We start from the raw sequence: 7,130 nt of genomic DNA on the forward strand, positions 1-7,130 counted from the left end.
CTCCACGGGGGGATGAGAGAGTGAAATGAATTACCAAGAGGGGTGAAAAATATCTGCCTATACTGAAGCAGCTTCCTTTCACACAGTGCAACATGTATTCTTAGAAAGATCCTCCAGGTCAGAGCAGTCTCACTCCCGACGACAGATAATCTGCACTGCTCTAATGGAAAGCTGCTGCGACGTCTTCAAACCAACACACACAGAAACGCTGTCAGCTGCTGTCAGATACACATGCAAATCAATTAAACATGGCTGCAAGCTCAAAGAGCCACATGAACTACAAGAGACATGTGTATTCTGGTACTCATCGCTTTAGTTATTCATAATGGTCTTGAACATGGCATTGACTTACAAAATGACGATCGCGGTATTGCAGCGACATCGGGATTTAGCTCCACATGCCGCGTGTTAAAGGGAACAATGCACTGTGGTCGTAGAGAAGAATAGCTCATTCATTGTATTTGAAAGAATCAGTTATTAAATGGGCCTGGTCTCCACCCACTGGCCACCTGACTCACTTCTAGTTCTACAGAGCCCGATCTCACAAGGAAGCTCTTTTCAGTGAAAACGTTCTAACAACTCACTGCACTCTCTGCCCATCACCAATGAGCAGACAGGCAACTCAATGAGGAACTAGCTGGTGATTATAGCCAAACATTTAGCAGCCAAATAGCCAGATATCTTCCCTTTGAATCTCAGAATCTTACCTTTGTGTTTGGTGCATCTTCTTTCTAATATCTACTTTTTTTGTCTGGCATAAAGGACGTCTTTATTTTAATGAGATTAGTGCATGTTACATGTATCTTCTTGCTAGCAGAACAGAGAATAGCTTATTATGACATCACCCTCAGGGACGATAGATGCAAACACTCAGATGCAAAAACAATAAAGCCGATTGTGACACATCTACCTTAATGCAACACGGAGGAACTGACTGAAACACATAATGAAGCTGGAGGAAAAGCTGACATCACGTCAATTCAACACGCAAAAGGGAACAAAGAAAGCGCAGCTTAGAGAAGAGAAACAGCGACAGATACGTGAGTAAGAAGAGGGGAATGATTTGGGATAGGGGGGGGTGCGTGTGATGTGCATGTGTGTGTTTGTGCACGTGTGTAGCAACATGTCAGGTCCACCTGGACCAGAGTTTGGTGTTTGATGGTGAAAAAGTATGTGAGCAAGAGAAAGTCAGAGAAAGAGAGAAGGTAGAGAGGTGACGAGCAAAAGAGCGGAGAACGGAAATAGCTCCATCCTGTTATCACCACCTCTTCCTGTCTTGCTGTCGCACCTCTAATTACTGCAGCCACATCGCTCCACACAGCACACAAATGAGGGTGTCTGTGTTTCATGTCCGTGTTTTTGACTGGAAGTACATTCATGTACAGAATTTATTTTTGCACCTCTACAAGACAGTTTCCGCATGTTGAGACGTTATGTTTCAGAGCCTGTAATTCGCTGTCACCGTGTGTGTGTGTGTGTGTGTTTGTGTGGAGATTATACCTCTCCTGTTAACCACCTGGAGAGAGGCAGCCTGGTGAGAGAAGCTTAAAGAGAATTTAATCCTTTCCTTTATGTGACAGCAGCATTTTCTGCGAAACTACCATCATTACTAAACTGTTGATCCTTAGTGTGTGTGTGTGTGTGTGCGCGCGCTAAAGCATCCCATGTACACACACACACACATGCACACATACACATGCACCCTTGAAAGCAGACATGTTTGCAGGAGGACACAGTAAGTGTGACTTCATGTGTCGTCTTAAGCGCACTGTGAGCAGCCGATGTAGGTCAGGCGTATTGCAAACTGAGTCCCTGACTGTTCTCCGACTTATGCTCGAAACCAAATGCTACCATGGGGATTATTCAGAGACACTGGCAAGCCTCACACACACACACACACACACACACACAAATGTGCACACCATCACACGGACACATAAAGGTCCTTTTGAATCTAGGTCAGCCAAGTGGTGAAGACAGCACTGACCTTTACCGCACATGACACGACTCGACCTGACAGAAACTACAGGTATGAAGAAGAAACACGTGCGGGTGGAAAAACACATCAACATTCGGTCCACTTCGGTCTTTTATGTCTATCTTCACCCCCAAATGTATGAGATTCATTGTCCTCTGTGAGGTCTCCACGGCCTTGCCATCAATCTTTCTTTCTCTCTGTCTCCATGTGTAAACTGCAGAGGCAGCGTCATATGGCCCCTGACAGCTTCCATATTTTCTCCCTCTGCTCAACAAAACGGCAGAACTCCCGCCAAAGAGAGAGAGAGAAGAGCGAGACACACACACACACAGAGAGAGAGACAGGCGTCCAGGGTTCCCATCTGTTTATGGTGATGCAGTTCTTCTTGTCAGGGTCTCTGTCAGGTTTGCATGTTTGATCTCATAAGTCGGTGCGTCCATCTGCCTGTGTTTATGTCAATCTGTCTTTTGGCTGAGGAGTCAGCGGCTTCAGTGTCTCTCAGTGTTGGAAATCACTGTTACACCACATGACTAGACGTCATACATCACAAGACAACAAGCCCTTCTGTCCTTGTCCTGTCAAACCAGAGGCACTTACAAACTACAAACTAAACTACAAACTAAGCCACAACAGAAAGTCTTCCCGACAAACATTCTTGTTTACCCTCCGGTTTGATTCTATAATCAATGGACCTGACTGCCAATTTTGGTTTCAGACCAAATGCACAAGTGTGAATAGTTAGCGTGTGGTACATTTCTGTAGGCAGCGGGACAAGATTTTGGTATCGGAAGCGTTTTGGTTTCCGTTTGGAGGCTTTGGTTGAATGCAGTTAATCAGTCTTTCAACTTGGTATCCTCTCTGATTGCTCTCCTGCTCAAGACCTCTTAACCTCCAGAAAGCGAGTCGTATGCAGCGTAGACTTGCTATTCCATATGTTTTGGTCATGATTTCCTTCCTCAGAGCTGGCAGCTATGCAAGCTATAAGTCCACGCTGTAGAACTGACATTGTCAAGTTATTCTGCCTTTTTTCACAAGTTATTTGTTTCTTTTTTTATCTCTAGTTAAACTTTGGCCACAAAAACCGACAGGGGAAAATCAGCACAGGACACCATGACTTGCACGACTGCCCGAGAGAGCACAGCGCCGTTCTCTCCTGGAATAATGGCCTTGCTGTGTGCACTGCGGTGTGAAAGCCCTGAGTCAGAATACAGCATTCTCAAGCACTATGTGAGCCTGCTATAGTGGCTGGTTTTGACAGCAAGTTTGGGACTCTGCTATCAAATTTCGATTCCTCAATTGTGATTCTCCCTGACGTTCCGGACAATGGAAGCAAAAAAAAAAAAATTAGGTAATCAATCATGCAAATTGGGGGAACAAAACAGTCACACATCAGATATGCAGTGCAACCATTTGTGGGACGCTCTTCTTTTTTTACGAGAGCTCCACTTTGAAGATTCATGATGATAAGAAAATGTGTATTTTTGTACAGAAACCCTGCCTGGAGCATGTTTAAAGTTTTTAATAAATTGTTGCAACCCCAAACTTTTTGAGATGATGCAGATATGCAGTCCTCCTGCTCCCCCTCGCCATCGTATCGGTGTTAGAGGCACTGTATTCTCTTCTCCCTATCAGTCATGACAGGTTGGAGTCATTAGATGAATGACTGATGCAGGTGTTGCCTGACCTGCCTTCATTTCAGTGGAACATGTGGCCTAAAAAATACAAGACGCAGGCGGAGGAGAGGGGAGGAACCTAAAGGAAAATACTACAATGGGAAATGTTGCGGAAGCCTTAATGATGTGCTATCTTAATATCTTGCTGTCTGCATTCCTTTCTCCAGCAGCAGATATCTTTCACTGCTCCCACAGATAAACACTGCGCGGAACGAACGCAGAAGCCCAACCACATCACGATGAGAGCTTCTGTTTCACCCTCAGTCTGCCCACACTCTCTGAAAACCCCCTCCGGTATAATCAATGAGTCAGTTATTTCCCCCCTGTATTCTCAGCCGAGCATATTAAGAGGCATTTGTGATATTCCCAAGGAGGGAAGATCAAGGCTCAGGGCTTATCCACCTCCTGTGCGGCAGCCACACATTTCCCGTGACAGCCGGTGGAAGGTAGAGATTAAATCGTATTATTCTGCCTCTGATCTCTTCTTTCTCCTGCGGGCCGAAGTTTCATGTCCTACCTACAGTGCAGCTAGTTGTATAACTGCTCTGCTTGTTGCTAGTGAAGCTGTTTCTGCTCCTGTGTGTGTGTTTTTTTTTCATGCCAACAGACATGCATTTAAAGCTGCATGTAAAAATGTGTTGTGTGGGTATTAGTGCACTAATTGGGTAGAGGAGCATGTAAATAATGGATTTTTGCCAATTCTTCTTGTGGAAGTCTTCTTATGATGTGTTTTTTGCTTCTTATTTTGTGTGTGCGTTGCTTCTTTATACGTCTATACTCACCCATATACGGGGGAAGGGTTGAGGAAAAGGTTGAGTAGCAAGGGAATGAGGGCAGCCTCACTCACATACACACAAATGTACAATCTTCATTTCTTGTCTGTCTGTTCAGTAATTCCAACATCTAGGGTCAAACCCTCACCCTCCGCTCGCTCCCTTAGCCATATTACATTCAGGCATCCTCTCCATCTCCTCCGCCATGTCTCGCTCCCTCTGACTCCACATTTTAAACCTGTTTGTGGGCCACAGAGGATTCTGTGACAGGACGCGTTGCTTAAAAGATTAGAGGCTGTGACTGAAAGCACACAAACGCACACTTTTGCCACTTGCTTGTTCTCAGCTCTGAACTTTCACACAAACTCTGATCTCATTCACTTTGAAATGTATCACACAATCTGTCCGATGTAAGCGCCTGTGTAATAATGCCCAAAGGCGGTTTGACAGTGAAAGGGATGATTACAGAACTGTAGTGGAACAGAGATTTGTATCACTGTCCATCTTGCAGAGTGCAGGCATTCGTGCTGAAATCTTTCATCTGATCTGTGGTGAGAGTTTTGTTCAGTGACTCTTCCATTTAATACAGTACCGCACCCATTTATCATTGCACTCCCCAAATATTGGATGGACAGTTTTGAAAATAAAACAATTGCTGCAGTAGAATCAAAGATAACGTCTTTTCCGTTCCACACATTTTTCTTCCATGTCACAGCCTGGTGCCTGCAGGGCTGTTCTCCAGCCATCCACTAGATGCCCTCAGCACTTCTCACCTGCCCCATCCACCGGACTCTCTCATGCACCTGCTCACCTGTTTCCACTTCCCGTCATCAGCCTCGTCAGTATATAACTGGTCCATTTCCGCCCATTCCCGGACAGATTGTCGGTGTCGCTTATGCCTTTGTGTCTATCGTAACCTGAGCGTTATCCTGTACCTGCGTCTGTTCCTGCTGCCTGTTTTTTGACCTGCTGCCTGTTTGCTGGCCCCTGGTGACCCCTGTGGATTTGTTTCTTTGGACTGCCTTCCTCTTACCAACCTGTAGGCCTTTTCCTGACCATTGCCTCAAGTTATTCATCCTACTGTACCTGCTTACCCTGTGTTAGTGATGGCGAGATGAAGCCTCATGAGGCCTCGCAACACTTCAGCCAATTGGTTCGAGAAAGGGTTCATTACTCGATGCTTCATGTGCACACGATACCACCTACTGGCCAAGTGTATAATCACAGGCAGCTGTATCTGAACCACATAATGTGATGCATTGAATTGTTGTGTCTGTTATGGCTGTTGGGAATGACTGAATTACAAAAATGTATGACCAAATAATTTCTGTACATAAATGATCACATATGTGCATAATAAAATATTTTTATATTTTTTTTTAATGTATTCTGTGTGTGAATTTTCCCAAAATGGGAGTATCATATGATATGGCAGGTTGTGTAATGATGTTATTATGTCACTTTAGGAAAATGGCATGGGCTTAAGCAGGCAGAGGACAGTGAAAGTGCTTGTGGAACTAGGAAGAGGGGACTGAATATGCTTGTGGAACTTGGACAGTGATGTACAGGACACGGGACATTTTATTCATTTTTATTCAGAAATAACAGTTTCTCATTTTCATGCATGCACCCATACATACCTGCCTTGTAGGGATAACATAATTAGGATCCAGTTTGGACACAAATGCCCTGAATCCAACATCATCCACAATACTGAAGGGCTGTGTGTCCGTCACTATCATGGAGACGAGGGCTTCATCCAGCTCTTGTTTTCTGGTGGCTGGTTAAAAGAGAATAAATACAGTGTCTGTTACCTGGCTTAATTTGCACAATACACAAAAGTGAACAGGGAAAAATTGTGATGGTGCATTTGTAATATTGTAATGACTTACAATGGCTGGCTGAAGCTCCAGTTTCCTCCTTATTCTCATGCATAAGGTAATGCCTTAGCATGGATGAGGTGTTGTTATTGTACCCCAGCTCCTTGGAGCACAATAAACACCTCACCTTTGAATAAAAGAAGAAACTGTGAAAAATACAGTTCTTGATAAGCAAACCTAATGTGTCTGAAATAGAGTTAGCTTTAGCTTACCTTATTAGGAGTTATCAAATCAAAGTGTTCCCACACAGGGGAAATCCTCCTCTTCCTAGCTGGCTCCATCACCTATCCTTCTCTCCTCACTCTCCTCACTCTCCAAACTATCTCTCTCTCTCTAAACTCTCCAAACTATATAAACGCTATCCAAACTATCTCTCTCTCTCCAAACTATCCAAACTCTCAACTGACCGCAACTCTCCACCAACAACCCACATTTTGAATGGAGCCTGAGTGGTTTATATTGCTGTCGAACCTCCCGGCAAACTCTGAACCACTTCCCGAAGCAGTCACGTGGTACAGCCGGGCAGCGAGGCTTCGGACGTCATCATTTTTGGCTCCTCCCCTACATGAAGCAAGCCTCGATACGCGCTTCAAGGAAACGCCCCCTCCATTACTCGACACACGCTTCGAAGCGTCGGCACATCTCGTAACATCACTACCCTGTGTTATGTAGCCTGTTTCTCTGCATCTGTACAATATTTCCCTCTCCAAAAGCTGTGGACACCACTGGATTGTCTCTCTCAATTGTATTCACCTTCATTTATATCTGTCTATTCATCTTGTTACCCTATATATGCTCTCTTATTGTCTCTCCTATTTCCTGAGAA

This window comes from Melanostigma gelatinosum (genome assembly GCF_949748355.1).
Source record: "Melanostigma gelatinosum genome assembly, chromosome: 13".
Classification (NCBI taxonomy): domain Eukaryota; kingdom Metazoa; phylum Chordata; class Actinopteri; order Perciformes; family Zoarcidae; genus Melanostigma; species Melanostigma gelatinosum.